The sequence below is a fragment of the Salmo salar genome, unplaced genomic scaffold, assembly GCF_905237065.1.
Source record: "Salmo salar unplaced genomic scaffold, Ssal_v3.1, whole genome shotgun sequence".
Lineage (NCBI taxonomy): Eukaryota > Metazoa > Chordata > Actinopteri > Salmoniformes > Salmonidae > Salmo > Salmo salar.
In genome coordinates, this window is record NW_025549706.1 from 55,694 (window position 1) to 78,570 (window position 22,877).

The 22,877-nt window shown below is 41.9% G+C and overlaps 15 non-coding genes across 15 annotated transcripts; 7 read left to right on the plus strand and 8 right to left on the minus strand.

Annotated features, from left to right (window-relative positions):
* Positions 1–142: 142 nt before the first annotated feature.
* Positions 143–214, minus strand: trnag-ucc (transfer RNA glycine (anticodon UCC)). The gene has a single exon. It is a non-coding gene; the product is annotated as a tRNA-Gly (tRNA).
* A 994-nt stretch (positions 215–1,208) lies between these two features.
* trnap-agg (transfer RNA proline (anticodon AGG)) lies at positions 1,209–1,281 on the plus strand. The gene has a single exon. It is a non-coding gene; the product is annotated as a tRNA-Pro (tRNA).
* A 268-nt stretch (positions 1,282–1,549) lies between these two features.
* Positions 1,550–1,621, minus strand: trnag-ucc (transfer RNA glycine (anticodon UCC)). The gene has a single exon. It is a non-coding gene; the product is annotated as a tRNA-Gly (tRNA).
* Positions 1,622–2,615: 994 nt separating this feature from the next.
* Positions 2,616–2,688, plus strand: trnap-agg (transfer RNA proline (anticodon AGG)). Its single transcript has one exon. It is a non-coding gene; the product is annotated as a tRNA-Pro (tRNA).
* Positions 2,689–2,956: 268 nt separating this feature from the next.
* On the minus strand, positions 2,957–3,028 carry trnag-ucc (transfer RNA glycine (anticodon UCC)). The gene has a single exon. It is a non-coding gene; the product is annotated as a tRNA-Gly (tRNA).
* Positions 3,029–4,022: 994 nt separating this feature from the next.
* Positions 4,023–4,094, plus strand: trnap-agg (transfer RNA proline (anticodon AGG)). The gene has a single exon. It is a non-coding gene; the product is annotated as a tRNA-Pro (tRNA).
* Positions 4,095–4,362: 268 nt separating this feature from the next.
* trnag-ucc (transfer RNA glycine (anticodon UCC)) lies at positions 4,363–4,434 on the minus strand. Its single transcript has one exon. It is a non-coding gene; the product is annotated as a tRNA-Gly (tRNA).
* A 994-nt stretch (positions 4,435–5,428) lies between these two features.
* On the plus strand, positions 5,429–5,501 carry trnap-agg (transfer RNA proline (anticodon AGG)). The gene has a single exon. It is a non-coding gene; the product is annotated as a tRNA-Pro (tRNA).
* Positions 5,502–5,769: 268 nt separating this feature from the next.
* Positions 5,770–5,841, minus strand: trnag-ucc (transfer RNA glycine (anticodon UCC)). The gene has a single exon. It is a non-coding gene; the product is annotated as a tRNA-Gly (tRNA).
* A 994-nt stretch (positions 5,842–6,835) lies between these two features.
* On the plus strand, positions 6,836–6,907 carry trnap-agg (transfer RNA proline (anticodon AGG)). Its single transcript has one exon. It is a non-coding gene; the product is annotated as a tRNA-Pro (tRNA).
* A 267-nt stretch (positions 6,908–7,174) lies between these two features.
* trnag-ucc (transfer RNA glycine (anticodon UCC)) lies at positions 7,175–7,246 on the minus strand. The gene has a single exon. It is a non-coding gene; the product is annotated as a tRNA-Gly (tRNA).
* A 993-nt stretch (positions 7,247–8,239) lies between these two features.
* On the plus strand, positions 8,240–8,311 carry trnap-agg (transfer RNA proline (anticodon AGG)). Its single transcript has one exon. It is a non-coding gene; the product is annotated as a tRNA-Pro (tRNA).
* A 267-nt stretch (positions 8,312–8,578) lies between these two features.
* trnag-ucc (transfer RNA glycine (anticodon UCC)) lies at positions 8,579–8,650 on the minus strand. Its single transcript has one exon. It is a non-coding gene; the product is annotated as a tRNA-Gly (tRNA).
* A 956-nt stretch (positions 8,651–9,606) lies between these two features.
* On the plus strand, positions 9,607–9,678 carry trnag-ucc (transfer RNA glycine (anticodon UCC)). The gene has a single exon. It is a non-coding gene; the product is annotated as a tRNA-Gly (tRNA).
* Positions 9,679–9,946: 268 nt separating this feature from the next.
* On the minus strand, positions 9,947–10,018 carry trnap-agg (transfer RNA proline (anticodon AGG)). The gene has a single exon. It is a non-coding gene; the product is annotated as a tRNA-Pro (tRNA).
* Between the last annotated feature and the right edge of the window lie 12,859 nt (positions 10,019–22,877).

Consider the following 22,877-nt stretch of genomic DNA (forward strand, 5'->3'; position numbering starts at 1 on the left):
ATTCACTAGTTGGCTCAATGTCGCACTTCATTTTGAAAACCTGCAAAAAGTAAGAGCAAATCGGACTTCCACGAACATTGATTCCAATGTAATACACTTGAAATTACACCCAGCCCCTAAAACTAGTGAATATCTCATGCTCTGCATTGGCCGGGAATCGAACCCGGGTCAACTGCTTGGAAGGCAGCTATGCTCACCACTATACCACCAATGCGACTTGAAGCTCGCTAGCAACATGGAGACATCGATTTATATCCTGACCGTCATTTTTGTGGAAAGTGAAAATTCTTTGACCAAACGGATCGTTGGTGTAGGTGTACGATTATGGCTTAGGGTGCGAGAGGTCCCTGGTTAAAAAATCTATCATTTTAATCAGTACCTGTTACCTTCAGATTTGTCCCGTGACACTTGTGGAGAACGTAGGGCAAAACTGAGAACATTGTGACAAGTGGGGTCACATTAGTTTGTAGCCCAAAGATTTTGGATTCTACAAACAGAAGTTGGCACATAAAGGGTTCCGACTTCAGACGAGTCCCCTGACACTTGTGGGGGACGTAGAGACAAATTGAGAACACCACCGTGTTCGTGAGGGTCTCCCCTTTCCAGGGAGTGGTCATACGATTTTGTAGGTCAAACGGTTCAGAAGCTACAGATGTTTTTGTGAGAAGACCGATTATAGGTATGTCTCATGGTTTGACTAACACCGCTCTAGCTCCACCACCTTTCATTGCAGATGTGGAGGTGTAACATAAACAGTTATGGAGGCTTGAGACAGATACGACACATCTCAATCTCTCTAGTTGAAAACGGATCGATTTGAATGGGTATTTTTTACATTCGTTTACTTTGATTCACGTACTGATGCATCAGTCAACTCAAAATAAATGAGCTCCATTCTTTTTGAAGTTGTATTTTTTTCAGTTTCTCTTTTAAAATATGAATTGATCTCATTTTGCTCAATATTCATTTGTCAACACTCATCATCAGTTTGCTGTCGCGGCTTAAGAAGACAGAATGTGAAAAACACAGCAGATGAAATACAAAAGATTTGAACTGAAGCCTGGTCAACAGTTTGGAAGACTGCTATGCTCACAAGTATAGCACAAACACTCACATGAGGTTCAATCTTTCCAAGCACCATGGACAAGAACAATGGATATCCTCATTGTCATTGCCGCAGAAAGCAAAACAATTTTCTTCTTGTGTAAGGCTCGTTGGTCTAGGGGGTATGATTCTCGCTTAGGGTGCGAGAGGTCCCGGGTTCAAATCCCGGATGAGCCCTTTTGCAGATCTTTTAACAAGCTCAGACAGGCAGATCTCAGGCCACTGAGTCGCAAACAGCCACCTCTTGGGCGCAGGACGAGGTGGCTGAATGCTTTCGGCGATGGACAGCTAATCTATTGTGATATTCACTAGTTGGCTCAATGTCGCACTTCATTTTGAAAACCTGCAAAAAGTAAGAGCAAATCGGACTTCCACGAACATTGATTCCAATGTAATACACTTGAAATTACACCCAGCCCCTAAAACTAGTGAATATCTCATGCTCTGCATTGGCCGGGAATCGAACCCGGGTCAACTGCTTGGAAGGCAGCTATGCTCACCACTATACCACCAATGCGACTTGAAGCTCGCTAGCAACATGGAGACATCGATTTATATCCTGACCGTCATTTTTGTGGAAAGTGAAAATTCTTTGACCAAACGGATCGTTGGTGTAGGTGTACGATTATGGCTTAGGGTGCGAGAGGTCCCTGGTTAAAAAATCTATCATTTTAATCAGTACCTGTTACCTTCAGATTTGTCCCGTGACACTTGTGGAGAACGTAGGGCAAAACTGAGAACATTGTGACAAGTGGGGTCACATTAGTTTGTAGCCCAAAGATTTTGGATTCTACAAACAGAAGTTGGCACATAAAGGGTTCCGACTTCAGACGAGTCCCCTGACACTTGTGGGGGACGTAGAGACAAATTGAGAACACCACCGTGTTCGTGAGGGTCTCCCCTTTCCAGGGAGTGGTCATACGATTTTGTAGGTCAAACGGTTCAGAAGCTACAGATGTTTTTGTGAGAAGACCGATTATAGGTATGTCTCATGGTTTGACTAACACCGCTCTAGCTCCACCACCTTTCATTGCAGATGTGGAGGTGTAACATAAACAGTTATGGAGGCTTGAGACAGATACGACACATCTCAATCTCTCTAGTTGAAAACGGATCGATTTGAATGGGTATTTTTTACATTCGTTTACTTTGATTCACGTACTGATGCATCAGTCAACTCAAAATAAATGAGCTCCATTCTTTTTGAAGTTGTATTTTTTTCAGTTTCTCTTTTAAAATATGAATTGATCTCATTTTGCTCAATATTCATTTGTCAACACTCATCATCAGTTTGCTGTCGCGGCTTAAGAAGACAGAATGTGAAAAACACAGCAGATGAAATACAAAAGATTTGAACTGAAGCCTGGTCAACAGTTTGGAAGACTGCTATGCTCACAAGTATAGCACAAACACTCACATGAGGTTCAATCTTTCCAAGCACCATGGACAAGAACAATGGATATCCTCATTGTCATTGCCGCAGAAAGCAAAACAATTTTCTTCTTGTGTAAGGCTCGTTGGTCTAGGGGGTATGATTCTCGCTTAGGGTGCGAGAGGTCCCGGGTTCAAATCCCGGATGAGCCCTTTTGCAGATCTTTTAACAAGCTCAGACAGGCAGATCTCAGGCCACTGAGTCGCAAACAGCCACCTCTTGGGCGCAGGACGAGGTGGCTGAATGCTTTCGGCGATGGACAGCTAATCTATTGTGATATTCACTAGTTGGCTCAATGTCGCACTTCATTTTGAAAACCTGCAAAAAGTAAGAGCAAATCGGACTTCCACGAACATTGATTCCAATGTAATACACTTGAAATTACACCCAGCCCCTAAAACTAGTGAATATCTCATGCTCTGCATTGGCCGGGAATCGAACCCGGGTCAACTGCTTGGAAGGCAGCTATGCTCACCACTATACCACCAATGCGACTTGAAGCTCGCTAGCAACATGGAGACATCGATTTATATCCTGACCGTCATTTTTGTGGAAAGTGAAAATTCTTTGACCAAACGGATCGTTGGTGTAGGTGTACGATTATGGCTTAGGGTGCGAGAGGTCCCTGGTTAAAAAATCTATCATTTTAATCAGTACCTGTTACCTTCAGATTTGTCCCGTGACACTTGTGGAGAACGTAGGGCAAAACTGAGAACATTGTGACAAGTGGGGTCACATTAGTTTGTAGCCCAAAGATTTTGGATTCTACAAACAGAAGTTGGCACATAAAGGGTTCCGACTTCAGACGAGTCCCCTGACACTTGTGGGGGACGTAGAGACAAATTGAGAACACCACCGTGTTCGTGAGGGTCTCCCCTTTCCAGGGAGTGGTCATACGATTTTGTAGGTCAAACGGTTCAGAAGCTACAGATGTTTTTGTGAGAAGACCGATTATAGGTATGTCTCATGGTTTGACTAACACCGCTCTAGCTCCACCACCTTTCATTGCAGATGTGGAGGTGTAACATAAACAGTTATGGAGGCTTGAGACAGATACGACACATCTCAATCTCTCTAGTTGAAAACGGATCGATTTGAATGGGTATTTTTTACATTCGTTTACTTTGATTCACGTACTGATGCATCAGTCAACTCAAAATAAATGAGCTCCATTCTTTTTGAAGTTGTATTTTTTTCAGTTTCTCTTTTAAAATATGAATTGATCTCATTTTGCTCAATATTCATTTGTCAACACTCATCATCAGTTTGCTGTCGCGGCTTAAGAAGACAGAATGTGAAAAACACAGCAGATGAAATACAAAAGATTTGAACTGAAGCCTGGTCAACAGTTTGGAAGACTGCTATGCTCACAAGTATAGCACAAACACTCACATGAGGTTCAATCTTTCCAAGCACCATGGACAAGAACAATGGATATCCTCATTGTCATTGCCGCAGAAAGCAAAACAATTTTCTTCTTGTGTAAGGCTCGTTGGTCTAGGGGTATGATTCTCGCTTAGGGTGCGAGAGGTCCCGGGTTCAAATCCCGGATGAGCCCTTTTGCAGATCTTTTAACAAGCTCAGACAGGCAGATCTCAGGCCACTGAGTCGCAAACAGCCACCTCTTGGGCGCAGGACGAGGTGGCTGAATGCTTTCGGCGATGGACAGCTAATCTATTGTGATATTCACTAGTTGGCTCAATGTCGCACTTCATTTTGAAAACCTGCAAAAAGTAAGAGCAAATCGGACTTCCACGAACATTGATTCCAATGTAATACACTTGAAATTACACCCAGCCCCTAAAACTAGTGAATATCTCATGCTCTGCATTGGCCGGGAATCGAACCCGGGTCAACTGCTTGGAAGGCAGCTATGCTCACCACTATACCACCAATGCGACTTGAAGCTCGCTAGCAACATGGAGACATCGATTTATATCCTGACCGTCATTTTTGTGGAAAGTGAAAATTCTTTGACCAAACGGATCGTTGGTGTAGGTGTACGATTATGGCTTAGGGTGCGAGAGGTCCCTGGTTAAAAAATCTATCATTTTAATCAGTACCTGTTACCTTCAGATTTGTCCCGTGACACTTGTGGAGAACGTAGGGCAAAACTGAGAACATTGTGACAAGTGGGGTCACATTAGTTTGTAGCCCAAAGATTTTGGATTCTACAAACAGAAGTTGGCACATAAAGGGTTCCGACTTCAGACGAGTCCCCTGACACTTGTGGGGGACGTAGAGACAAATTGAGAACACCACCGTGTTCGTGAGGGTCTCCCCTTTCCAGGGAGTGGTCATACGATTTTGTAGGTCAAACGGTTCAGAAGCTACAGATGTTTTTGTGAGAAGACCGATTATAGGTATGTCTCATGGTTTGACTAACACCGCTCTAGCTCCACCACCTTTCATTGCAGATGTGGAGGTGTAACATAAACAGTTATGGAGGCTTGAGACAGATACGACACATCTCAATCTCTCTAGTTGAAAACGGATCGATTTGAATGGGTATTTTTTACATTCGTTTACTTTGATTCACGTACTGATGCATCAGTCAACTCAAAATAAATGAGCTCCATTCTTTTTGAAGTTGTATTTTTTTCAGTTTCTCTTTTAAAATATGAATTGATCTCATTTTGCTCAATATTCATTTGTCAACACTCATCATCAGTTTGCTGTCGCGGCTTAAGAAGACAGAATGTGAAAAACACAGCAGATGAAATACAAAAGATTTGAACTGAAGCCTGGTCAACAGTTTGGAAGACTGCTATGCTCACAAGTATAGCACAAACACTCACATGAGGTTCAATCTTTCCAAGCACCATGGACAAGAACAATGGATATCCTCATTGTCATTGCCGCAGAAAGCAAAACAATTTTATTCTTGTGTAAGGCTCGTTGGTCTAGGGGGTATGATTCTCGCTTAGGGTGCGAGAGGTCCCGGGTTCAAATCCCGGATGAGCCCTTTTGCAGATCTTTTAACAAGCTCAGACAGGCAGATCTCAGGCCACTGAGTCGCAAACAGCCACCTCTTGGGCGCAGGACGAGGTGGCTGAATGCTTTCGGCGATGGACAGCTAATCTATTGTGATATTCACTAGTTGGCTCAATGTCGCACTTCATTTTGAAAACCTGCAAAAAGTAAGAGCAAATCGGACTTCCACGAACATTGATTCCAATGTAATACACTTGAAATTACACCCAGCCCCTAAAACTAGTGAATATCTCATGCTCTGCATTGGCCGGGAATCGAACCCGGGTCAACTGCTTGGAAGGCAGCTATGCTCACCACTATACCACCAATGCGACTTGAAGCTCGCTAGCAACATGGAGACATCGATTTATATCCTGACCGTCATTTTTGTGGAAAGTGAAAATTCTTTGACCAAACGGATCGTTGGTGTAGGTGTACGATTATGGCTTAGGGTGCGAGAGGTCCCTGGTTAAAAAATCTATCATTTTAATCAGTACCTGTTACCTTCAGATTTGTCCCGTGACACTTGTGGAGAACGTAGGGCAAAACTGAGAACATTGTGACAAGTGGGGTCACATTAGTTTGTAGCCCAAAGATTTTGGATTCTACAAACAGAAGTTGGCACATAAAGGGTTCCGACTTCAGACGAGTCCCCTGACACTTGTGGGGGACGTAGAGACAAATTGAGAACACCACCGTGTTCGTGAGGGTCTCCCCTTTCCAGGGAGTGGTCATACGATTTTGTAGGTCAAACGGTTCAGAAGCTACAGATGTTTTTGTGAGAAGACCGATTATAGGTATGTCTCATGGTTTGACTAACACCGCTCTAGCTCCACCACCTTTCATTGCAGATGTGGAGGTGTAACATAAACAGTTATGGAGGCTTGAGACAGATACGACACATCTCAATCTCTCTAGTTGAAAACGGATCGATTTGAATGGGTATTTTTTACATTCGTTTACTTTGATTCACGTACTGATGCATCAGTCAACTCAAAATAAATGAGCTCCATTCTTTTTGAAGTTGTATTTTTTTCAGTTTCTCTTTTAAAATATGAATTGATCTCATTTTGCTCAATATTCATTTGTCAACACTCATCATCAGTTTGCTGTCGCGGCTTAAGAAGACAGAATGTGAAAAACACAGCAGATGAAATACAAAAGATTTGAACTGAAGCCTGGTCAACAGTTTGGAAGACTGCTATGCTCACAAGTATAGCACAAACACTCACATGAGGTTCAATCTTTCCAAGCACCATGGACAAGAACAATGGATATCCTCATTGTCATTGCCGCAGAAAGCAAAACAATTTTATTCTTGTGTAAGGCTCGTTGGTCTAGGGGTATGATTCTCGCTTAGGGTGCGAGAGGTCCCGGGTTCAAATCCCGGATCAGCCCTTTTGCAGATCTTTTAACAAGCTCAGACAGGCAGATCTCAGGCCACTGGTCGCAAACAGCCACCTCTTGGGCGCAGGACGAGGTGGCTGAATGCTTTCGTCGATGGACAGCTAATCTATTGTGATATTCACTAGTTGGCTCAATGTCGCACTTCATTTTGAAAACCTGCAAAAAGTAAGAGCAAATCGGACTTCCACGAACATTGATTCCAATGTAATACACTTGAAATTACACCCAGCCCCTAAAACTAGTGAATATATCATGCTCCGCATTGGCCGGGAATCGAACCCGGGTTAACTGCTTGGAAGGCAGCTATGCTCACCACTATACCACCAATGCTATGTTGATCTCGCTAGCAACATGGAGACATCGATTCATATCCTGACCGTCATTTTTGTGGAAAGTGAAAATTCTTTGACCAAACGGATCGTTGGTGTAGGTGTACGATTATGGCTTAGGGTGCGAGAGGTCCCTGGTTAAAAAATCTATCATTTTAATCAGTACCTGTTACCTTCAGATTTGTCCCGTGACACTTGTGGAGAACGTAGGGCAAAACTGAGAACATTGTGACAAGTGGGGTCACATTAGTTTGTAGCCCAAAGATTTTGGATTCTACAAACAGAAGTTGGCACATAAAGGGTTCCGACTTCAGACGAGTCCCCTGACACTTGTGGGGGACGTAGAGACAAATTGAGAACACCACCGTGTTCGTGAGGGTCTCCCCTTTCCAGGGAGTGGTCATACGATTTTGTAGGTCAAACGGTTCAGAAGCTACAGATGTTTTTGTGAGAAGACCGATTATAGGTATGTCTCATGGTTTGACTAACACCGCTCTAGCTCCACCACCTTTCATTGCAGATGTGGAGGTGTAACATAAACAGTTATGGAGGCTTGAGACAGATACGACACATCTCAATCTCTCTAGTTGAAAACGGATCGATTTGAATGGGTATTTTTACATTCGTTTACTTTGATTCACGTACTGATGCATCAGTCAACTCAAAATAAATGAGCTCCATTCTTTTTGAAGTTGTATTTTTTTCAGTTTCTCTTTTAAAATATGAATTGATCTCATTTTGCTCAATATTCATTTGTCAACACTCATCATCAGTTTGCTGTCGCGGCTTAAGAAGACAGAATGTGAAAAACACAGCAGATGAAATACAAAAGATTTGAACTGAAGCCTGGTCAACAGTTTGGAAGACTGCTATGCTCACAAGTATAGCACAAACACTCACATGAGGTTCAATCTTTCCAAGCACCATGGACAAGAACAATGGATATCCTCATTGTCATTGCCGCAGAAAGCAAAACAATTTTCTTCTTGTGTAAGGCTCGTTGGTCTAGGGGTATGATTCTCGCTTAGGGTGCGAGAGGTCCCGGGTTCAAATCCCGGATGAGCCCTTTTGCAGATCTTTTAACAAGCTCAGACAGGCAGATCTCAGGCCACTGGTCGCAAACAGCCACCTCTTGGGCGCAGGACGAGGTGGCTGAATGCTTTCGTCGATGGACAGCTAATCTATTGTGATATTCACTAGTTGGCTCAATGTCGCACTTCATTTTGAAAACCTGCAAAAAGTAAGAGCAAATCGGACTTCCACGAACATTGATTCCAATGTAATACACTTGAAATTACACCCAGCCCCTAAAACTAGTGAATATATCATGCTCCGCATTGGCCGGGAATCGAACCCGGGTTAACTGCTTGGAAGGCAGCTATGCTCACCACTATACCACCAATGCTATGTTGATCTCGCTAGCAACATGGAGACATCGATTCATATCCTGACCGTCATTTTTGTGGAAAGTGAAAATTCTTTGACCAAACGGATCGTTGGTGTAGGTGTACGATTATGGCTTAGGGTGCGAGAGGTCCCTGGTTAAAAAATCTATCATTTTAATCAGTACCTGTTACCTTCAGATTTGTCCCGTGACACTTGTGGAGAACGTAGGGCAAAACTGAGAACATTGTGACAAGTGGGGTCACATTAGTTTGTAGCCCAAAGATTTTGGATTCTACAAACAGAAGTTGGCACATAAAGGGTTCCGACTTCAGACGAGTCCCCTGACACTTGTGGGGGACGTAGAGACAAATTGAGAACACCACCGTGTTCGTGAGGGTCTCCCCTTTCCAGGGGAGTGGTCATACGATTTTGTAGGTCAAACGGTTCAGAAGCTACAGATGTTTTTGTGAGAAGACCGATTATAGGTATGTCTCATGGTTTGACTAACACCGCTCTAGCTCCACCACCTTTCATTGCAGATGTGGAGGTGTAACATAAACAGTTATGGAGGCTTGAGACAGATACGACACATCTCAATCTCTCTAGTTGAAAACGGATCGATTTGAATGGGTATTTTTTACATTCGTTTACTTTGATTCACGTACTGATGCATCAGTCAACTCAAAATAAATGAGCTCCATTCTTTTTGAAGTTGTATTTTTTCAGTTTCTCTTTTAAAATATGAATTGATCTCATTTTGCTCAATATTCATTTGTCAACACTCATCATCAGTTTGCTGTCGCGGCTTAAGAAGACAGAATGTGAAAAACACAGCAGATGAAATACAAAAGATTTGAACTGAAGCCTGGTCAACAGTTTGGAAGACTGCTATGCTCACAAGTATAGCACAAACACTCACATGAGGTGAGTCAGGATATGAATCGATGTCTCCATGTTGCTAGCGAGATGAACATAGCATTGGTGGTATAGTGGTGAGCATAGCTCCCTTCCAAGCAGTTGACCCGGGTTCGATTCCCGGCCAATGCAGAGCATGAGATATTCACTAGTTTTAGGGGCTGGGTGTAATTTCAAGTGTATTACATTGGAATCAATGTTCGTGGAAGTCCGATTTGCTCTTATTTTTTTGCAGGTTTTCAAAATGAAGTGCGACATTGAGCCAACTAGTGAATATCACAATAGATTAGCTGTCCATCGCCGAAAGCATTCAGCCACCTCGTCCTGCGCCCAAGAGGTGGCTGTTTGCGACCAGTGGCCTGAGATCTGCCTGTCTGAGCTTGTTAAAAGATCTGCAAAAGGGCTCATCCGGGATTTGAACCCAGGACCTCTCGCACCCTAAGCGAGAATCATACCCCTAGACCAACAAGCCTTACACAAGAAGAAAATAGTTTTGCTTTCTGCGGCAATGACAATGAGGATATCCATTGTTCTTGTCCATGGTGCTTGGAAAGATTGAACCTCATGTGAGTGTTTGTGCTATACTTGTGAGCATAGCAGTCTTCCAAACTGTTGACCAGGCTTCAGTTCAAATCTTTTGTATTTCATCTGCTGTGTTTTTCACATTCTGTCTTCTTAAGCCGCGACAGCAAACTGATGATGAGTGTTGACAAATGAATATTGAGCAAAATGAGATCAATTCATATTTTAACCTGTTAGGGCTAGGGGGCAGTATTGACACGGCTGGATAAAAAAACATACCCGATTTAATCTGGTTACCACTCCTACCCAGTAACTAGAATATGCATATACTTATTACATATGGATAGAAAACACCCTAAATTTTCTAAAACTGTTTGAATGGTGTCTGTGAGTATAACAGAACTCATTTGGCAGGCAAAACCCTGAGACATTTTCTGACAGGAAGTGGATACCTGATGTGTTGTATTACCTTTAAACCTATCCCATTGAAAAACACAGGGGCTGAGGAATATTTTGGCACTTCCTATTGCTTCCACTAGATGTCACCAGCCTTTACAAAGTGTTTTGAGTCTTCTGGAGGGAGATCTGACCGAACAAGAGCCATGGAACGATGATGTCCCATTAGACACCTGGCGCGAGTTCATGTTGGGTACCCTCGTTCCAATACGTTATAAAAGAGTATGCATTCGTCCACCTTGAATATTATTCATGTTCTGGTTAAAAAGGCCCTAATGATTTATGCTATACAACGTTTGACATGTTTGAACGAACAGAAATATATTTTTTCCCCTCGTTCATGACGAGAAGTCCGGCTGGCTTAGATCATGTGCTAACAAGACGGAGATTTTTGGACATAAATGATGAGCTTTTTTGAACAAAACTACATTCGTTATGGACCTGTGATACCTGGAAGTGACATCTGATGAAGAGAATCAAAGGTAATGGATTATTTACATAGTATTTTCGATTTTAGATCTCCCCAACATGACGTTTAGTCTGTATCGCAACGCGTATTTTTCTGGGCGCAGTGCTCAGATTATTGCAAAGTGTGATTTCCCAGTAAGGTTATTTTTAAATCTGGCAAGTTGATTGCGTTCAAGAGATGTAAATCTATAATTCTTTAAATGACAATATAATATTTTACCAATGTTTTCTAATTTTAATTATTTAATTTGTGACGCTGACTTGACTGCCGGTTATTGGAGGGAAACGATTTCCTCAACATCAATGCCATAGTAAAACGCTGTTTTTGGATATAAATATGAACTTGATAGAACTAAAAATGCATGCATTGTCTAACATAATGTCCTAGGAGTGTCATCTGATGGAGATTGTAAAAGGTTAGTGCATCATTTTAGCTGGTTTTATGGTTTTGGTGACCCTGTCTTTGAATTGACAAAACATTACACACAACTCTTGTAAATGTACTGTCCTAACATACTCTAAATTTATGCTTTCGCCGTAAAACCTTTTTGAAATCGTAAAACGTGGTTAGATTAAGGAGATGTTTATCTTTCAAAGGGTGTAAAATAGTTGTATGTTTGAAAAATTTGAATTTTGACATTTATTTGGATTCAAATTTGCCGCTCTTGAAATGCACCTGCTGTTGATGGAGTGCACCACGGGTGGCACGCTAGCGTCCCACCTAGCCCATAGAGGTTAACCAGGACTACATCAAAGGTAAGTAAACCACACAGAACACCGCACTACGCATATAGATATATACACACATATTATTACAACTTACAGCATTTTTATTTTTATTGTTAATTTGATTCATATTTTTCTCCCTGCTACCTGATGAATCCGAGTAAGGCAGAAACGCGTTGTGGCTGGGGCTCCTCTTGATCTGTAGTGTTGCTGTACGGAAGGCAGGTCCCACACAGATGGCAGAGGGGGCTCTTTTTGGCTACTTTTTATTTTATTTGTACTTTCCTCTTTCCTTAATTTGAGTTTTACACAGCCCTTATATAAATATACACACACACACACGAGGATGAAGGTGAGTGTCATGTTGTGTGTCATCCCTCACACTACTTGTGGGGATGTATGTGTATGTTTTGTATAAAAAATATGTGTATAGGCGTATCCCTTCTTATGTTTTTATGTGTGTATGCATGTGTACCCCCACCTCAACCTTAACCCCAACCCTACTGACGGACTGACTCTAACGCCCAGCCATCGCACCCTCGGGCTCTTTCACCAGTGGGCAACAATGGGGTCTACAACTTTGGCCGGGTGCGCCCGGACCCCCCTGGCCCGCGCGTCAATGCTGTGGAGTGCACCCATTCCCTTTCCCCCCCTTCGGCTTCCACGTGTCAGACATGGAAGTGGATCAACCGACTCAAAACTAGAACCCACCCCAACCCCTAACCCCAAACCCAACCCTAATCCCTGAACCGTGACCCCACCTCAATCCCTGAACCTTGACCCCGATACCAACCCTAAGTTGAACTCAAGCCTCAAATCTAATCTTAACCCTAAGCCTAACCCCCTGGGACTCAAAAAGTGGATATCAGGAATCCCACAGGCCTGAAACAAAAGTATGAGAGCCTAATTTTAACCTTGACACTGACAATCTTAAATCGGTACTTTAAATTATAACCCTGGCTTTTTAAAGATGTATTCTGAGGAGCCTGGGAATTAGAAAGTATGTATTGTTTGGGTAGTGTCTGGGTGTTTATCCTCTTAGAGGAAAATGTTCCTCTTATCTGTTCTTTTTCAGGTATAAACCATAACATCTCCCAATTTCCTGTAGGATTATGATGTATTAATAGGAGAAATAGAATTAGAGAACATGTGCCCGTGTCTTTGGTCCTCCTGAAGGGCAATTTTCTCTTAACCCTAACCACAACCACAACCCCAACCCTAACCCCCAGACTTTCCCTAGAAACCCCATTCCCACATTGGGTACGGGGCCGGAACCCAAGAGGCTACCAATCATCAGCACCTATTCACACATAAACCAACGCATACACTCAAGACTGAAAAGCGCATTTTCTAACACACAACAGGCCTTCCCCCCACTACAACCATTCCGACCGATCTCAGCATACAGGAGGAACCCCAATCTGAAGGATCTCCTAGTCAATGCAACATTTTCAAACAGGCCCTCTCCCCCAGTACCCACTGAAAGCCACTACTACAGACAACTGACAAACATACACAACCCATACGCACACACCGGTAGCCAAATCACACAACTGATGAACATAAACAGCACTAACATAGTTTATGCAATCACCTGTGCATTATGCAAAAAAATCTGTGGGGGAAACTGGATCGACAATTTTAACACGTCTCAAACATCTATATACAATTACCAATAATAAACTGTCCACACATTTAGTTACACACTTCCAAACACACCATATTATACACCTCAACATCACTGGGCTAGAAACTGTCTCTATGTCACGTCCTGACCAGTATAGGGGTTATTTGATATTGTAGTTTGGTCAGGACGTGGCAGGGGGTATTTGCTTTATGTGGTTCGGGGTGTGTGTGTCTATGTAGAGGGGTGTTTGATTTATGTATTCCGGGGTTTTTGGGCACTGTTCTATGTTAGTGTATTTCTATGTTCTGTCTAGTCTAGTCTATTTCTATGTTTAGTTTACTTGGGTTGGACCTTCAATTGGAAGCAGCTGGTTATCGTTGCTTCTGATTGAAGGTCCTATAAGTAGGAGTTAGTTTTCATGGGTTTTTTGTGGGAGATTGTGCTGTGTATAGCTTTGTGCCTTACCGGCCTGTTATTCGTCGTTGTGTTTTTTGGTGTATGTGTTTGTTTTGGTTTACCTTTGTCCATTTAATAAAAGAAGATGAGTGCACATATTCCTGCTGTGTTTTGGTCCACTCTACCCTACGACAACCGTGACACTCTACCTGGACCATAGCCCAGAGAAAGGCCGCAGAATCCAAGTGGATAGCCAACCTTAGATCTCTGGCTCCACTTGGATTAAATGGCAAAATATAAGTGGGGAAACTATTCATACATTTCACATATTCACACACACAACCCTCCCAATAAACACCAGACTGGAAACAATAAGAGACCACAATAAGCCAGTACAACGCAAGGTGAAAAACCACAAAAAAAACCCGGAATTTATCATAACCCTAACCCTTATACCCCCGTATCCAACCCCAACCCTCATACCCCCTTATCTAACCCTCATACCCCCTTATCTAACCCTAACACTTGGAGCGAACATACCTAACTCCACCCCTAGACTCTCATACCCAACCCTAATTTCTGGTCTATTATTTTGACCTCCTGGCTTTTATTCCTTTGGATTGTATCCCTGGTTGTTAACCCAGGGTTTATATTTTATATGATGATCCGGGTCCTCTTTTTATTATTCCTTCCCCCCCCTTTTCTTTTTTTAGTAATTAAGGTATTTTATACCATGGTTTTACCATTTATTTAAAAAAGTTGCCAGTGCATATCAGATTCATCTGTTATCCCCAAACCTAACCTAGCCCGTGCCTGGCATTTTATACAGTATTTGGGTTTTAAAAGACTTCTTAGACTTGATTGTTTTAGTGTGTTCGTTGTTTTAATTTGTTTGTTGAGTAGTTCACAACAATTGAACACCAAACCCAATTGGGACTGTTGGAGGAGAATGAGCGGACTGATGGAGGACTAAGTAATTGACATGGTTTGGGAAGGATGGTTCCGTCCCTTTAATTCCCCAGATTAACACAAGTGTCATTGACTACTCATTAACTGGTTTGTTGAGCAGCACATAATGATTGAATACCAACCCCTATCGGGACTGTGGATTGGAGGAGAATGGGAAGATTGACGGAGGACTGAGCAATAGACATGTTCTGGGAGGTATGGAGCCGCCCTCTTAGCTCCCCATATTAACACAGGTGTTAGTGACTACTCATTACCTCTGAAGAAAGCTATCAGGCTGAAACGTCAGGTCTTTTGGTTGTGCCTTGTTTTAAATTTCTGAAAGTTCCCTTAATGGGTTCTTAAACTGTTTTTATTCCTTTTTTGGATTGAAGGATTTGAAATTGTTTGAAACCCCTTTTTTTGGTTCACTGACTATTTGAATGCAACAACACCATGGAATCTAGCATATGAAGGCATCTTGGATTATAAAACTCACTCGAAAGAAAGCTCCAATGAGAACAAGATGCCTGGAAAAAGACTAAGTTGAAGGATTTTTTTGTTACCCCTGAATATTGCTGATCCAATGGACAAACTATTCTGGTTAGTGAACCATCACCAAAGAATTCTTTGGTAGGACAATATTAAGGGACTTTCATGATTTTTAATTGTTTATGTTGCCTTTTATGAAAATGTTGTGATTTTCTTTTAAATTTCTTCTTTCTCTCCCCCTTTCTTTTTTGTTTTTGACTCCAAAACGACTGTGGGGCGGTGGAGATTCAGTTGGTATAATATTGTGGATTAAAACTATTTTTTTTAATGGTAGGAGAAAATGACGCTTCCCAGGAGAAAATTGGTTTGAGCCTTTGGTGCAGCCGATAGCCCTGGGGGAATATACTCACTAAGTTTGGATAGCCCTAAAACCTCTTGATCTTAAACTGACTAAGCAGTACTTCAAATTATTACAAGCCATTCACCATGCAGAAATTCTAGCAGAATTGCAAATGAAAAGGTCTTTCCCGCCTGGCATGAGGAAACAGGTTGTGAGACTTAGCCTTTATCAAACCTTCCTTACCCAATCCCACCGTTTTGGAGCTGGTTAAGCAGAAAACGGACCACTGGATGGACACTATGTGCATCTTAGTGGACCATTATGATTCAGTTCTGGCAGCAGGGTTATAGGAGGTGGGGAGATTTTATATTAATTCCTTTGATCGAGCTGTTGCTTGGGCAAGGGCAAGATAGACGTAAGTTTACCCAATCATCAGTGGCAACGTTAGAGGCTATGCTTCCAAAGGCAAGTGCTAGTGAGGTGGTAGGTCCAGGCCAATTGACCATGGAGGCTTTTCCCGCTCTTGTCGGGTGTCCTGTCTCCAGCTCCCAGTAATGTGGAAGTAGTGGGAAACAGCAGTCCGGCCAGTGGGTTAGTTAAGGGTGGGTTTAAAAACAGACCTAAGAGGAGCCCCCCTAGGAGGTCTCCAAGTCTATCAGCTCTAGAGCTGGATTTGGTTCCCCGGGGGGGAAACTATTTTGGTTACGGCTGAAACACATTCCCCTAGACCCCAAGCACTTGCTGGAGATCCATTAACCACAGAGTTGGTCTCAGGGGGGGGTGGATATCTGGAAACAAATACAGGTGAGGCCTGCTCTTGTTCATAGTCCTAAGAGGTCTTTATACAGTAATGTTGTCCTACAATGTAGTAATACTATTGCCTCTTTATCTGACTCTGGCCAGGAGGAACCCGGAGTTGGAGGGGAGCGGGACCCGTGTGCGGCTGCCCTTGGGACCCGAGGGGGGGGAAGAAATGATAAGTGACGACAAAACGGAACTTTTCCTGAATACGTCCTTGTCTGAGCCCCCAGGAGGGCCCCACGTTGCCGCCGCTCCAGTTCCCCGGCTGCTACTCCCTTCGGGGACTTCCCCTCTTGGTTCAGGTCAGAGTAAAACAGTGGAATTTATACCAGCTGAGGCCTACACGGGGGTTTCCTTTTCTACCCTGGTGATTAATTTACCTGTCAGGAGGCCTATATCCACCTGCCTTGAACCAGTTAGGCACCCAAATTCTACCAGGAACATTTTGGATTGGGAACTTACAATTAGAAAACCAATTGTTATAATTGGAGACTAATATTTCACGGATACCTGGGTTTACCGATTCTAGAGTGCAAGCAGATGGCTTCCCTGGCGCTACGTTCCACCATCTAAAAGGAGTAGTAGAGAAACTAGAACAACATCCAACAGTGGAGAAGGTGGTGTTATCAGGAGGGCTAAACAACTGCCTGTTGAAACAGCTGGCATTAACCTCCAGGAAGCAACTACAACAACTGTTGAAAGTGGCAGAAAGTAAATTTCCTAATGCCATACTCTATGTGCCCATTATTAACTACTCAGACTGGAAAAACAGCAACAGTCACTCTTGGATCAACTTAATCGAAGGATCCTAGCGCAATGTACTTATTTACCTGAGATTAGTAAACTTAGGTTTCACACATTGCCACGGGACCCAGTACACTGGACATCTGAAACAGGAAATACCATCTTAAACTTTTGGTTGGATAATTTAAACATGTAAGGGGAGAACAGTGCTCCAATACAGCTCCACATTCAAATATTACTAATCTCTCACTCATAGGCTTTCTGAGATAGTAAGAAATGTATTGGAACGGGGATTGTCTTTTATCCCCACTCCCGGAATTCTAGACCAGATGGAGCTTCGTAGGGACCTACACACATACCATAGGAGGCTGAAATTGTTGGATCATTTTAATTATGATACTGACATTCCTTTTGTGCCGTTTACAGATCCCTCGGTTTGGGAACCTAGAATAAAATCGATATCTCCATCCAATCAAACATTGATCAGGAGGGATCTCGATGCATTTAGGCGTTTCTGACCTGGGCCGGTAATTAAGGGGAATATCACGCAATTAGAGTCGGACACTATTGAATTGTTGGGGTCAAATCGGAGTATAGTTATCAAACCTGCAGACAAAGGATCACAGATTGTAATCATGGACAGACTACAGTATTTATTGGAGGCTAACAGGCAATTGAATAACGTGAAAAATTGTTGCATTAGATCACTCGACTCAATCTGAGACTCAAAACATGATTAAGACGATATTGTTGGAACTGCTTGATAAAATGTTTACTCCCAAGCAATATACTTATCCGTTGGGCCCGGAGGTACCAAGACAGCGGACAATTCTATCTTCTCACAAAAATTCATAAACCTTTGGAAGAGTGGTCGGTGCCCTCTCAGATCCCTAGTGGCCGCCCAATTGTTAGTGACTGTGGATCGGAATCGTATCGAATTTCTGAATATATTGATCATTTTATCAATCCGCTATCTCAGAAGCATGCTTCTTATGTAAAAGACAGGTATGATTTGTTGGTAAACTTAAAGGTCTCGAATTACCACTAGGGGCCTTCCTATTTTCAGTAGATATTAACTCAGTATATACAAACATTGAAACCTCTTTGGGACTGCGGGCAGTCAAACAGGCCTTTGACAGGTTTCCTGACCCCCAGATAAGGACATTTTAGATCTGTTGAAGTTGAGTCTTAAGGGATGATTTTAATGATAAGTTTTATCTTCAGATCCATGGCACTGCCATGGGTAAGAAGTTTGCTCCAGCCTTTGCCAACTTATGTGTTTTTGGGAAGAGACAGTGTTTCCTAAGTGTAAGACCCTTCCTTTTTTATATCTCAGGTATTTGGATGACATCTTTGGTATCTGGGTGAGTTCTATGAAGGACTTTGAGTGTTTTTTTAGAAACCCTCAATACACATCCTGCCATTACAACATCCCACAATATACAAAGGGAATAACTAGAGTTTTTGGACACTCAGGTTCTTTGTATTTTCTGAGGGGTTAACTAAATCATTGGCCACTAAAGTCTTCTTCAAGCAGACAGATAGGCATGCTCTGCTACATAAGGCAAGTTATCATCCAAAACATACCTTTAGAGGGATAATTAAATCTCAGCTGATCCGGTTTAATAGAATTTGTACATTATGTGAGCACGTGGAGGAGGCAACCATTCTTTTTAGAGCCTTGGGGCCACTTCAAACGTTTCCTTAGGGGGATAAAAGCAGAGGTAGGCCAATTATTTGGAAGGGAGTTACAATAAAACAGCAGACACACACAATTTGATACCATCTGTTACTACATACTCTGGGAGCTTGGGTGGATTTAGTAGGACCTTGAGGTCTAACTTCCGGGAAGCTCAACAAGCTGTGGATGGGCTGGTAGATTGTAGAGTAATCTCAGCCTATCGAAAAAAATAAAAACCTCGGGGACATGTTAGTCCACTCCGCCTTCCAGACGAAAGATGTACCTAAAATTGGATAAATATTTGGGGAGACCCAAATACATTGTTAATGCCTTCTCGGGTTTGGGGTTCCTTGTAAGACAGAATTTAATTGTCCACTGTAAACTTCATTTATGGAATTAAGTGCAAATTGTGCCAAAAGATTTATATAGGAGAAACAAAGAATGCACTACAGGTCAGACTCAAACAACATCTATACCATATGGCTAAAGGTAATAAGAGTACTGTATTGTATTTGCATTTTGGCTTACATGCAGTGGAAAATTAGTATTTTTGGTCTGGAGATAAATGGGAGCTGGTCCAGGACACAGACAGGGGATGGACAGAACTTGGATTGGGTGCCTCCAAACAATAGATCCTAAGGGCTTGAATGAAAAATATTAAACTTTTGTTTATCTACCTGATGGGAGGCGCCATCTCCGGTGAGGTTAAATTAGTATATTTTTCAGGGGCTAGGAACGGGTGGGGGGCCGTGGGAGAGGCCCCCCCCCCCATGATAAATGTTTATTTAATTTATGAATTCATTCTTATGTTTTTCAAGCACTTCCCATGAATGATGGCACTTATTTTATTTATATACTTTTTTTATTCGTTAGTGTGGCGTGGTTTTACCTTATTTCTTGTATACTTTTATAGCGCTTATTTTAAGTTGAAAGCACTTATTTTTACACTTAGTGTGGTATGTTGATTCGTCTATTGTGGATTTGTCTTTGTTTAATAGCACTTGTCCTTAATGCATACTTTTTATTTGTTGGGCGGTTCCCCTATTTGGTCCTCTCCTTTTCCCTTATTTTTTCCTTGGATCCCGAATCTAACCCCTAGTTCCCAATCCCAGTTCCTATACCTAAACTTAGCCCCTAGACCCTAATACTCAACCCTAACCCCTAGTCCCGAAATCCTAAATCCCAGTCCCTATACCCTACTTTAACCCCTAGATCTGAACACTTAACTCCTAGTTCCAAAATCCTGATTCCCTATCCTAACCCCTAGACCCTTATACCTAACCCCCAGTTCCTAAAATCCTAATCCCCCACCCCAATCCCTAGATCCTCATGCCTAACCCTAATTCCCCATCCTAACCCCTTATCTAACCCTAACTCTTGGAGCTCATATACGTAACTCTAACCCCTAGACACTCATACCCAACCCTAACTCCTGGACTATTGTTCTGACCTTGGCCCCTGGTCTCTAATCCTTAGGATTGTATTCCTGGTTCTTAACCCAGGTTTTATTTTAAATTATGATCCTGGTCCTCTTATTATTCTCTCCCCCCCCTTTATTTTTAGTAATTAAAGTATCTCTATACAATAGTTTTACCATTTATTTTAAAAGGTTTGCCAGTGCACATCAGATTCATCTGTCATTATTAAACCTAACCCCAACCCTTAGATCTCTGGCTCCACTTGGATTGAATGGCAAAATGTAAGTAGGTAAACTATTCATACATCTCATTCAAACACAACCCTCCCAATGAACACCAGACTGGAAACAATAACAGAGACCACAATAGGCCAGTGCAACACAAGGTGAAAAACCAAAAAAAAAAATGAATTTATCATAACCCCTAACCTTAACCCCCTGACCCTAACAGAATTCATTGACACATGGAATGAGTACCGTATTTATACAGAGAATAGTTATTTTCATAAATGCCTTATTTTTGAAATTCGAATACATGCAATGAATATCAGTAAAATTCAGTTTACTCCTTGCAGAAAAATCAAGCAGCCGTTTCTGTAGTGTAGTGGTTATCACGTTCGCTTTACACGCCCCTTTTTGGATGTTCAGGAAGTGGATGAGCAGCAGGTGTCAGTACTTGAGAGAGAATATCGTTTTTTGGGGGGGTTTATTTGACATATGTTTGAATTTTTTTGTTGTTGTTATTATCCCCCATCAGCGTGAGCTGTTTGGGGGATATTGCTTAACCTGTTGGGTCTAGGGGGCAGCATTTGCACGTCTGGATAAAAAAAATGTACCCGATTTAATCTGGTTACTAATCCTACCCAGTAACTAGAATATGCATATACTTATTATATATGGATAGAAAACACTCTAAAGTTTCCAAAACTGTTTGAATGGTGTCTGTGAGTATAACAGAACTCATTTGGCAGGCAAAACCCTGAGACATTTTCTGACAGGAAGTGGATACCTGATGTGTTGTATTGACTTTAAACCTATCCCATTGAAAAACACAGGGGTTTAGGAATATTTTGGCACTTCCTATTGCTTCCACTAGATGTCACCAGCCTTTACAAAGTGTTTTGAGTCTTCTGGAGGGAGATCTGACCGAACAAGAGCCATGGAACGGTGATGTCCCATTAGACACCTGGCGCGCTACTTCATGTTGGGTACCCTCGTTCCAATACGTTATAAAAGAGTATGCATTCGTCCACCTTGAATATTATTCATGTTCTGGTTAAAAAAGGCCCTAATGATTTATGCTATACAACGTTTGACATGTTTGAACGAACGGAAATATATTTTTTCCCCTCGTTCATGACGAGAAGTCCGGCTGGCTTACATCATGTGCTAACGAGACGGAGATTTTTGGACATAAATGATGAGCTTTTTTGAACAAAACTACATTCGTTATGGACCTGTGATACCTGGAAGTGACATCTGATGAAGAGAATCAAAGGTAATGGATTATTTACATAGTATTTTCGATTTTAGATCTCCCCAACATGACGTCTAGTCTGTATCGCAACGCGTATTTTTCTGGGCGCAGTGCTCAGATTATTGCAAAGTGTGATTTCCCAGTAAGGTTATTTTTAAATCTGGCAAGTTGATTGCGTTCAAGAGATGTAAATCTATAATTCTTTAAATGACAATATAATATTTTACCAATGTTTTCTAATTTTAATTATTTAATTTCTGACGCTGACTTGACTGCCGGTTATTGGAGGGAAACGATTTCCTCAACATCAATGCCATAGTAAAACGCTGTTTTTGTATATAAATATGAACTTGATAGAACTAAAAATGCATGCATTGTCTAACATAATGTCCTAGGAGTGTCATCTGATGGAGATTGTAAAAGGTTAGTGCATCATTTTAGCTGGTTTTATGGTTTTGGTGACCCTGTCTTTGACTTGACAAAACATTACACACAACTCTTGTAAATGTACTGTCCTAACATACTCTAAATTTATGCTTTCGCCGTAAAACCTTTTTGAAATCGTAAAACGTGGTTAGATTAAGGAGATGTTTATCTTTCAAATGGTGTAACATAGTTGTATTTTTGAAAAATTTGAATTTTGACATTTATTTGGATTCAAATTTGCCGCTCTTGAAATGCACCTGCTGTTGATGGAGTGCACCACGGGTGGCACGCTAGCGTCCCACCTAGCCCCAAGAGGTTAAAATAACCGGACGGACAACATGGCTTCGGCATCAAGAATACAAACTATGAGAAAGGACAACAGTGAAAAAATAACATATGAGAAGGAACTGACGGTGAACGTGGAAATAAGTGACGAGATAATAATAACGATGGAATTGCTGAGAGGAATAAGGGAAGTTTGCGGAACAATACTTGGATGTCGAATGAAAGACGGAAATAAGTATGAAATAACAATGTCTCATGTAAATGGAAAAGACTAATAGACGAGCTAAAGAAACAGAACTGTGACATCATGGCTGAGGAACGATGAGCTGGTGGTGTCCTTTTTGAACTTGCCCGCATACATTACGGATGAGGAGATAGAAGAGAAACTAAAAGGCTGGAAGGTGAAGGCGACCACGCCAATCAAGAGGAGGATGTGGCCAGGAACGGACATTGTAGATGGGACGAGATTTTGCAAGGTAAAGTTTACAGACTATGTGCAATCCTTGCCATATTCTACTAAATTTAACA